Source organism: Mytilus trossulus, chromosome 12 (genome assembly GCF_036588685.1).
Source record: "Mytilus trossulus isolate FHL-02 chromosome 12, PNRI_Mtr1.1.1.hap1, whole genome shotgun sequence".
Classification (NCBI taxonomy): Eukaryota; Metazoa; Mollusca; class Bivalvia; order Mytilida; family Mytilidae; genus Mytilus; species Mytilus trossulus.
The window spans coordinates 8,342,071-8,354,174 of NC_086384.1; the positions used below are offsets into that span (position 1 = coordinate 8,342,071).

The 12,104-nt window shown below is 32.2% G+C and overlaps 2 protein-coding genes across 3 annotated transcripts in view; one reads left to right on the top strand and one right to left on the bottom strand.

Moving 5' to 3' along the window:
• The window catches only part of LOC134693637 (neprilysin-4-like), a 44,102-nt gene extending 41,691 nt beyond the window's left edge, over positions 1–2,411 (bottom strand). The window contains exon 1 of the mRNA XM_063554478.1: positions 2,283–2,411. The gene's annotated coding sequence lies outside the window, so the exon portion shown is untranslated. The remainder of the gene's footprint in view (positions 1–2,282) is intronic.
• Positions 1–12,104, top strand: part of LOC134693380 (coiled-coil domain-containing protein 115-like) — a 483,686-nt gene that overhangs the window by 364,345 nt on the left and 107,237 nt on the right. The window lies entirely within an intron of this gene.

Here is a 12,104-nt window from a genome sequence, read left to right on the forward strand (position 1 = left end):
CAGAGAGGTTTTGAAGAACCACTGACAATTTGGTGACAAATGTAACATGTCAATGCAATTTTATACAATATCTGATTGCATATCAATGAAGTACTAGCATGGATAAACAAAAACAAAACATTTCAAAACAATATAAATATTAAAGAAAAAAAATGTGATTTGATTGCCAAAATGACACAGAAATTAACAACTATTGTTCATCGTACGGCCTTCAACAAGGAGCAAAGCCATACCACATAGTCAGATATAAAAGACCCCGAAATGACAATGTAAAGCAATTCAAACGAGAAAACTAACGGTCTTATTTATGTATTTGAAAAACAAGAAAATTTCTAAAATATGAACATATTTGAAAAACAATAACATTTCTAAAATTGCTTTTTAACCGTTCATAAAACATCTGTGGTGTTTGTATATATATATTCTATAAGTATAAGGTGTATTGTCAATTACGAAGTAGTATGTCATCATATCTATTCAAGATCAACTGTAACAAATTGAATTATATATCTTTTAACTGTGTCCGTGTCAGCAGGACAATTGCAATGTCTCATTTGAACTTTTGCTCTTTCAATTGTATATTGACACTCTGTTATCAACTACATGTACTCAGCAAATTTTTCATGAACTAAGTGAGGTTATCTGTCCTAAAACATTAAACAAAGTGATGCTACTTATTTCAAAATCCTTCGCTACTAAAAGATTTTTTTTCTCTCCTTTTTTATCTCTTGAAAAAGTTAAATGTTATATTGCCTACTGATTATGTTTACTTTATGACGCTTTCGCTTTTAATGCTTTTATATATGGTATTTGATTTGCTGCGTTTCTGACGGGTTTATTTAATTTCTGTGTATGATGAGACTTTGAGAGTTTTTATAAAGGAGTTCCGTTTCGAACGTATTTCTGGTTTTGTGCATACAACAGGTCGTTACATTTCACGTTTGAATTGATTTACAGTTGTTATTTCGGGGTCTTTTATAGCTATGTGTTATTGGTTTTACTCATTGTACGGTGATCTGTATTTGTTCATTTCTTTGTCACTTGGTCTCTGCTGGAGAGTTGTTACAATCATACCACATCTTCTTATCTTTATATCAACACAGATATTTATACAAATCTGCACTAAATATAAAAAAGAAGATGAGGTATGATTGCCAATGAGACAACTATCCACAAAAGACCAAAATGATACAAACATTAACAATTATAGGTCACCGTACGGTCTTCAACAATGAGCAAAGCCCATACCGCATATAGTCAGCTATAAAAGGCCCCGATAAGACAATGTAAAACAATTCAAACGAGAAAACTAACGGCCTTATTTATGTAAAAAAAATGAAACATTGTTAGAAAGAATACGCGCCTTAGATGGTACGTGTGAAAAGATCATTATCATAGCTAGTGGTACGGAAGCTTATTAGCGCCAAACAATTTCATTTTTAATTTGCGTAATAACCGCAAAGTGGAGAGGGTTTCATTTAAGTTTCAATAACTTGTTTCCCAATCCAATAGAAATAATATGTTTAAACTAAACTATAGTTGCGGTTTAATATTTTTCCTTCCGAATTCGGCCATGAACCTAAATTAGTTTATATTTTATGCAGAATGAGACAATGTTTGGATCGTTTACAACTATAATATTACTATGACCCAGTATTGTACTATTAAGATATACAAATGTCATGTAAGATGTTAAGATACAATTGTTATTTTTGTTTTTTAATGCCTGAAACATTTTAAATTTGCTTGCAAAAATAAATTGTATCTATTTTCTATAAAGATATAGAATATCGCCTCAGCGTATGTATCAATTCTCGGTCACCGTAATCGCATCGCTGCAAAATTATTCTTGTCACACTCTTTACAGTTTCTATGTCATGACATATTTGTCTAATTATCTTACTAATATTTCAATTATGATATAAGATAAATAGTAAATATATATCGCATGCTGAATTAATGCTCTTTAACAATGGAAAAATAAAACGCGTGTACTTGCGACACAGTGTTTAATTTTATACAAATTTACTCGGTTCGTTCTTTCTCTTTTCCTTCCAAAAGTACTAAATATTGAAAAGCTTCAGGTAGAATTATAAAAACAAAAACAGATTTATCATGAAAAAAATTCAAAGAATGCATTATTCTAATTAAAGGATGTTTTTCTAATCATTGCACCATTTTTTTAGTAGTATAAAATGTTCTTATTAAACACAAATAATTTAAAAGCTTTAACAATAGCATATGAAATATCTACTATAATTTAAAACAGTACTTCGACCTACCTCTAGGTGAACTGAATCCGTGTAAAAGGTGTTATCAAAATGTTTTCGTAACGTCCCACCCTCAAATTTAAATACTATACTTAACGCTGCTGGTATCATGTTACTTTACATTAACAAAATCAGGGTTCATTAAAAGTTAAGGGTACTTTTGTGTGCAGAATGAACTGTTAACTTTTTTCTTTCGATTTTATTGAATCACATTTTGATAATATCTTTATTATTGTATTACATTAATGGGTTGACTGAGTGTTAATATAGATACCGGTCATTCATTCACAAATAATACAATCATATTTTAATGATCTTTTCTTATGCAGTGAGGGACGGACACCTGTGCGTTTGTTCTTTTGTAATATCAGTTTAAATTGAAATAGTTAACAATATGAGGCGGAAGTCAATTGTAGAAAGCAATATCTACAAACAGGCCATGTCATGTTAGGATTTGTTCCCTAAAATCTACAAGCAGGCCATCGATGTCATGTTAGAGTTTGTTTCCCAATATCTACTAACAGGCCGTGCCATGCTAGAGTGCATTCCCCAATATCTTCAAATAAGCCATGTCATGTTAGGGTTTGTTTCCCAATATCTACAAACAAGCCATGTCATGTTCCCCAATACCCAATATCTACAAACAGGCCATGTCATGTTAGGGTTCGTTCCCCAATATCTACAAACAGGCCGTGCCATGTTAGAGTGTGTTACCAATGTGTTCAAACAGGCCAAGTCTTGTTAGTGTTTGTTCCCCAATATCTACAAACAGGCCATGTCATGTTAGAGTGTGTACCCCAATATCTACAAATAGGCCATGTCATGTTAGGATTTGTTCCCCAGTATCTTCAAACAGGCCATGTCATGTTAGAGTTTCTTTCCCAATTGTAGAGACCAATACTACAAACAGGCCATATCATATTAGAGTGTGTTCCCCAATTGTAGAGAGCAATATCTTCAAACGGCCCATGTCATATTAGAGTGTGTTCCCCAATTGTAGAGAGAAATATCTTCAAACGGTCCATATTATATTAGAGTGTGTTCCCCAATTGATGAGAGCAATATCTACAAACGGACCATGTCATATTAGAGTGTGTTCCCCAATTACTGAGAGCAATATCTACAAACGGACCATGTCATATTTGAATGTGTTCCCCAATTGCTGAGAGCAATATCTACAAACGGGCCATGTCATATTAGAGTGTGTTCCCCAATTGTAGAGACCAATACTATAAACAGGCCATATCATATTAGAGTTTGTTCCCCAATTGCTGAGAGCAATATCTACAAACGGACCATGTCATATTAGAATGTGTTCCCAAATTGCTGAGAGCAATATCTACAAACGGACCATGTCATATTAGAGTGTGTTCCCCAATTGTAGAGACCAATACTATAAACAGGCCATATCATATTAGAGTTTGTTCCCCAATTGTAGAGAGAAATATCTTCAAACAAGCCATGTCATGATAGAGTGTGTTCCCAAGTTGTAGAGACCAATATCTTCAAACAAGCCTTGTCATGATAGAGTGTGTTCCCAATTATAGAGACAAATATCTTCAAACAAGCCATGTCATGATAGAGTGTGTTCCCAAGTTGTAGAGACCAATATCTTCAAACAAGCCATGTCATGATAGAGTGTGTTCCCAAGTTGCAGAGACCAATATCTTCAAACAAGCCATGTCATGATAGAGTGTGTTCCCCAATTATAGAGACCAATATCTTCAAACAAGCCATGTCATAATAGAGTGTGTTCCCAAGTTGTAGAGACCAATATCTTCAAACAAGCCATATCATGATAGAGTGTGTTCCCAAGTTGTAGAGACCAATATCTTCAAACAAGCCATGTCATGATAGAGTGTGTTCCAAAGTTGTAGAGACCAATATCTTCAAACAAGCCATGTCATGATAGAGTGTGTTCCCAAGTTGTAGAGACCAATATCTTCAAACAAGCCATGTCATGATAGAGTGTGTTCCCAAGTTGTAGAGACCAATATCTTCAAACAAGCCATATCATGATAGAGTGTGTTCCCAAGTTGTAGAGACCAATATCTTCAAACAAGCCATGTCATGATAGAGTGTGTTCCCAAGTTGTAGAGACCAATATCTTCAAACAAGCCATATCATGATAGAGTGTGTTCCCAAGTTGTAGAGACCAATATCTTCAAACAAGCCATATCATGATAGAGTGTGTTCCCAAGTTGTAGAGACCAATATCTTCAAACAAGCCATGTCATGCTAGAGTGTGTTCCCAAGTTGTAGAGACCAATATCTTCAAACAAGCCATGTCATGATAGAGTGTGTTCCCAAGTTGTAGAGACCAATATCTTCAAACAAGCCATGTTATGATAGAGTATGTTCCAAAGTTGTAGAGACCAATATCTTCAAACAAGCCATGTCATGATAGAGTGTGTTCCAAAGTTGTAGAGACCAATATCTTCAAACAAGCCATGCAATGTTACAGTTTGTTCCCTATTGTTTTCATTTCAATGAAACTATAAACAACTGTCATACAAGTGAAGGATTAGCTAGCCACAAAACCAAATTTAACCAACCAAGTCTGTACCAAGTCAGGAATATAGCAGTTAGTTTTCACTCGTCCTGTTCGTTGATATTTTTTTGACTTTTCAGTGGTAATGGTATTTCCCCCTTGATCGAATTTACCTTTACTTTTTTTGTCGTACCGATATTTTTAGCTATTCTAACTGCAATTGATTTTCACAGTTTTTTCTATGTTGTCCTGCTACACCATTGTCCAAAGTTATGGATGGGTTGAGCACTCACAAAGATGTTTTACAACACCATATTCTTTAAATAATAAAATAGAGAATGGAAATGGGGAATGTGTCAAATAGACTACAACAAAAACCGGACAAAGAGTAAAAAAACAACCGAAGGCCACCAATGGGTCGTTAACAGAGCGAGACAATCTAGTATCCGGGTGCGGACTTCATTTGACCCCTAAACAAAAATGTGTACTAGTTTAGTGAAAATTGACGTCATATCAAACTCCTAAACATATTAATATACTAAAACTTAAAAAAAATGATAATAAAAAACATACAAGACTGGCAAACGCCAGAAAATCCTGCTTGGGACACGCGTACGAATGCGGCGTAGTAAAACATGTTTTGTGAGATCTCAACACACCCCCCTTTACACCACTAGCGAATGAAAATACACAAGACAAGACAAGACAAGACAAGACAAATACTTTATTAAAGTCTCACCACTTGTTACATATAAAATATACATCTTTTTAAAACACAAATTAATAACAAGAGCCACTCTATAAAGAGTTATGAGAGACTATAAAACAATTTTTTTTTACACAGCAATACGCAGAGTAAAAAGTCCGATGTCAGAATAGGTAACTAAAAAAGCTAGGCAAAATGACAATGATACATTAATTGACATAGGACTTCTAACAGTTACTGACATGCCAGCTCTAGATCTCAATTAAACTGTTGAAATATTACATATGTATGTCTTCAACATATGAAAGTCCAGCACAATTTCTTCCGTTAGGGGTTTAGTATCATACCACCATAACATGTATGAGAAAAACATAACACGCTTCATGCCAACAACTGATTTTAGAATAATTAAATGTGTTTATTTCCGATACAAAAACTCTATGAGTGAATCAATATTAATATCATAATATCTTTAATTGACAACAGTGTCATAACTATATTCCTTTTCTTATAGATCTGTTCAAAGGTTTGGTTAACATTTGAGCCAAGTTTGGACCATGTAGTTCAGTGGTTGTTATCGGTTCATGTCTGCAGTGTGTTTTTCGTAAAATAGTTACGAAAGATACCAAAGGGACAGTCAAACTCATAGATCGAAAACAAACCGACATCACCATGGCTAAAAAGGAAAAGACAAACCATCAGTTAATACTACGCAAGACACACCATATAACACTAAAGACTAAGCATCACGAAAACTGGGGGTGATCTCTAGTGCTCGAAAATTGGTTGTTAAAAATCAGGTCTTTGATTTTCTCAATTGAATTGTTTTATATTTTCATGTCGTGGCTTTTTATGGCCGACTATACGGTATGGGTCATCCCATTGTGGAAGGTCGTTTTATTGTTTATGATTGCCTACATTTACTTCATTTGAACTCTCTCTGGCCTCATTTGCTCTTACCACATCTCCATATTCTTTTATTGCACAATGAAACAGTTTTTGACTGCAGGAATATATCAATGGAACATTGAAATTGTTTTGAATTATTTTTCAATTGTTTAGATTTATAACACACAATTTAGACTAATGTACCCGTATTTTGACATTTTTACCTACAATATCTGTTTGTTTAATTCCCACATCATTGTCAATATAATGAAAACAACTATCATATATCTGATTTCGTACAGACATTCTCCATATTGAAAACGGGAGTAAAAACCTGGTTTGATAGCTAGCTAAACCTCTCACTAATACGAACGTTAACGTTGCAAATAATTCCGTATTAAGTACTTCAGACGAAAAGAATGCATTGTGATTCCCCTGATAAAGATATCGGATAAACCAAGAGGACCACATGAATTAGCACAGAACCAAAGATGTTGGACACGTTTGAGTAATGCATATATATATATAAAATTTCTGGTGCAGAAAATTGGTACCGTTAATGTTATTACCACCACTGGGTTGATGCCTCTGCTGGTGGACTGTTAGTCCCCGAGGGCATCAACAGCCCAGTAACCAGTTCTCCGGTACTGGTATGAAAATACGGATTGTTTTGTGTTATTAAATTTGCTGTTACAAAATGTTAAAAATTATATTATAAATTAAGGAATGTATCTACCTCATGTTAAGCTCTGATTCCTTTCACGGATTTGGCTATACTTTTTTGAACTTTTGGATTATATCTCTTCATCTTTTATATAAACTTTCGATTTTACATAGTTTGGCCACGAGCAGCACTGAAGAGACATGATATATTGTTGAAATGCGCATCTGGTGCCAAAAAATTGGTACCGTTAATGTTATTCCTTTCCAAATGAATGCATAAAATTTCCTTTGGAACAGAGATTTTCAACCCCTATACTGTAGAAAATCTTTTTCTCTGCGTATGTATTCTAGTAGGAGACAGGTTAACAGACCACAAACGACAATGTTTTCTGACTTGAGCCAGGTACATTAACGTGTAACATGTCTAATTTAATTGCGATCATGGCCAGCCATATTGCAAATTTATGACCAAAAACGTCTATTTTGATAGATGCGACGCAAAACTATACGTATTATTATTATTAAATGATTGTATTGATAGTTAAACCGCGTGAAAATTTAAAAAAAAAATTATACTGTCAAAACCAAGTTTTTTTTTCAATTTGGAATCAGGGTTACTGACAACTCTTTTGTACATTATTATAGACAAAGGACAAACCTTCGTTTTTTTTAAATACTTCTTTTTTGTTAAATAGTACGTCGATCCATGACACACGTTGTAGATACAAAAAAGGTCTTGGCTATGAAGAAAACAACAATGTGTTTTAAGGATGTCTGCTGCTCTAATTTAAAATAACAAGGATTTCATGTGGTTGCTTAAAATGAAAACAACTTTGATATTTAAACAAAATAAAGTAATAAAATCATTAGTCTCATGTGTAGTTTTCAAAATACGAGACATTTAGAAAATGGCGGGAAAAGGGTTTTCTTCAGACTTTACTATTTGTTAACATTGGAATTGTTTTTTACCCTTTAAACCAAGAAAAAATAACAAGGATTTCATGCCGCCGATTCACTCAATCTTAAATGATCTATTGAACAGATTTATGAAGACAAAAGTGGGGTGTCGTGTAAAAAAAAATTAATACATTTGAATGGATAAAACCTGAGAAAATCGAAAATATGACAAGAATTCAAAAACATGACCAGCAGACATCCTTAAATAACAATAATTCCACTCAAAGACGTTCTTTTCACCAATCAACGCTTTCTCTTTTTAACGTCAAAGAGGCTTGAAGTTATATTTTGGGCAAATACGAATGAAGTGTCGTATTCAAGTATAACAAAAATACCGAACTCCAAGATACATTCAAAATACAGGAAGTTCATTAAAAACTGACAAAATCAAAAGTTAAACTTTACCAATGTATTGTTTGCATGAAACTAACATGCCAATAGTTTATTTAAAAGAGTATTGCTTCCTAGAGAAATTGCTTAAGCTGACTTGCATTAGTATACTGTAAAATAAAACAAATCATAAATACCATTTAAAACGCTTGTTTAAAAAATACATTTTTAAGCAAGAGCACTTTATCATTTAATGTCGTTTGCAAAAAGTAGAATATCAAAACTACTGAACTCTGAGAAAAATTCTAAGCGTAAAGTCAACAGATTACCTTAGCTGTATTTAACAAAATATTTCGAAATTTGCGCTTCAACTTCGTACTGTATTTGACCTTTTAAATTATTATGTATTCGAGCGTCACTGATGTGTCTTTTGAAGACGAAACACGCGTCTAGCGAAAGTACAGTATTTAATCCTGGTATCTATGATGAGTTTATTTACTTAGCAAATGACAAAATCAAAATCTCGAACATATCAACGAATAGATAACAACTGTCATATTCCTGACTTGTTACATGCATTTTTATGTAAATACTGATAGACAAAACCTTGTTTTATAGCTAGCTAAACCTCTTACATGTATGTCAGTCGCATGGATTTTCATTTAATTGACAACGATGTAAAAATGAACAAAACAAACAGACATAATAATAGGTAAAAATGTTAAATTTGGGGTACAGCAGTTACCATTGTGATTTTAATTTATACTCGAGAGAAAAATACATCTTTGTGGCAATCAAAGATTTGATAGAACACTATAACATGAAAAGCGTTGGGTATGACTTGTTGTCATATTTCGAAATCTATTATACAATGTTACGTTTGTTTGCTACATGTATCACTGATTAGATACGACTACAGGTTGACTGTTTGGGACGCTAATGATATCATATATCTTACCTCCTACACCTTTCTAAGAATATGATAGGTTGATAGCGTTCACGTGAAGACTGTGTATATTTAATCTTAGTGACCGTTCAATATTTATCAGATGATGGGCCGGTGCAAAATGGGCGGGGCAAGCATTTTTTTCTGGAAATATTTGGATGGGCGAGAACTTTTTTTTAAATATTTAGTGGATGGGCCAGAACATATTTTATAGAAAAAAAATTGGCTATCAATTTTATCGTTGTGTAGGAAATGTCTTTTTGCGGATATTCAAAACAGGTAGATCGGATCATTTCTTACATTTTAAAGGATTTAATTAAGGAAGAAACAAGCTAGAATTTTCTTTTTTTTAACTTATAGAATACCAAGTTGTTTAATAGTTTGGTGTATTGGTGTTTAATTAATGGATTTAGTTAATAGGTAAGAAAAAAAAGCTCAAATATTCAGTTTAAGGTTAAATTCAGATACTCAACTTTAAATCTTTCAATAACTTTTTCAAATCAACTTGGATTTTCATCGAACTCTACAGTTATCTCATTTATATATTGATATTATAGAAAGCCAGGTAGTGTGGTAGTTAGGTGTATTGCTGTTCAATTTATGGATTTAATTAATAGGTATGAAAAAAAAGCTCAAATTTTCATTTTAGGCTAAATTCCGATAGTCCCCTTTAAATTTGTTATAACTATTTCAAATCAACTTGTATTTTCATAGAACTCTACAGCTATCTGAATTTTAAAGAGATATTACAGAAAGCCAGTTTGTTTTTTTACTTTGGTGTATTGCTGTCATTTTTATGAATTTTATAAATAGGTATAACAAAAGCTCAAATTTTAAGTATATACTTAATCGACATAGTCATCTTTTACCAGGTGGATTGGCCGGTGCACTTTTTTATATCAACATGCATTTTCATAAAACTCTACAGCTATTTCATTTACATATTGATCTTATAGGATGCCATGTTGTTTGGTAGTTTAGTGTATTGCTGTCACTCTTATAGATTAAATGAAAATGTTAAAAAAAAACTAAAATTTTCAATTTAGGCTAAATCAAGATAGTCATCTTTAAATATTTTACAACTTTTCAAATCAACATGGATTTTAATGAAACTCTACAGTTATTCATTTATATATTGATCTTATGAGATGCCATGTTGTTTGGTTGTTTGGTGTATTGCTGTCATTCATACGGATTTATGAAAAAGAAAGCTCAAATTTTCAGTTTAGGCTAATACAAGATAGTCATATTTAAATTTTATTTTCATAAAACTCTTCCGCTATATCTTTTTTTTATATTGATCTTACTGAATACCAGGCTGTTTAGACCCTCGTTTTTTTGCTGTCATTTTAATTTATGGATTTAGTTAATAGGTTAAAAAAAGCTACAATTTTAAGTTTAGACTAAATTCAGATGGTCAGCTTTAAAAAAAATATATATAATTTTTTCAAATCAACTTAGATTTTCATATAATTCTACAGCTATCTAATTTACATATGTATCCTACAGAATGCCAGGTTGTTTGATTGTTTGTGTTTAGCTGTTGAATTTAGGGAATTAGTTAATAGGTGAACAAAGCTGCACCAAAGACAAAAACATGTCTGCCTATACTTGCTTAAAAAGACCATAACTTTTTTTTTTTGAAAAGTAGAATAAATAAAGAGACATTGATATTTGAACTATAAACATGCTCTCTGTTATTAGGACAATGATTAGTAATTCAGCATATGATAATCTGTTTACTAGTCCAATAGTTATTGTCCCTTAATTCAAATTATTTCCTTTATTTTAAATCAATTTTTTATTTGAGGCTGCACAAATAAAATAAAATCTGTACATGTCTATTCATAACCAGTCTATTCATACTGGTTTTAAAAAACAAGAAAATGTATGGTTTTGATACAGACATCAATATATTCATAAACTAGCACATTTAAAATTTTGTATCAACATCAAAGTCTATTCTTTGACTTCAAGACAAAATAATTTAAAAACTTTAAAATAGAAAAATAACCTAAATCCTTTTTGATTGTCTTATAGGTTTAGAGGGGAAAGGACTTTATTTTATAGATTTTTTAAGATGGGCAAGGACTTTTTTTATAAATTTTTTAAGACGGGCAAGGACTTTTTTTTCAGAAATTAAAAGATAGGCATTAACGTTTTAAATGAAACAATATTAAGAATGCACCGGCCAATCCATCTGGTAAATATTGAACGGTCCCTTAGGTTAGTAGAGAAGCTTATTTCATACACGGTTAGTAGTGGAGTTACGTTCCTTTAGATTCAATATTAAGTAAGAAGGGAGGCGGGGCCTATTTCATACACAGTTAGTAGTGGTGTTACGTCCCTTTATAAAAAAAAATAACGGTACTAGTCCAGTCAAGCTAAGATTTAACCTCAAACTAATTTCAACAGAAAATGTTTTATTTCTTATCTATAGCATTATGCCTTTTATATACACAGAATGAAATCCAATAAAATCTAACTTGATGATAACTCAAAATCAGCATTTCTAACATAGAAATTAACATTGGAGGGGAGATAACTCTTACAAAAATGAGTCTTTTTTTTTGGTCAGTTTTTGGTTATTTTTCTTGAAATTTTTGTAAAGTATGATACTTTGATGGGGTTATAAGTTTGTATTTGACTAGATTAAAGAATCTTCTGCTCATGAAATGTACAAAACCGAAGTGACATGGCTAGTGGGTTTTTTTTTGTGCATTTTTCTTTAAAGAAATTGCAAATTTGAAGCTTTGTTTATATCTGTATATCATATTTTTTCAGCAACTTACTTATCTAAAGAAACTTTAAACCACAAAAAGAAGAATACATGCTTATTTATTTTGATTAAAT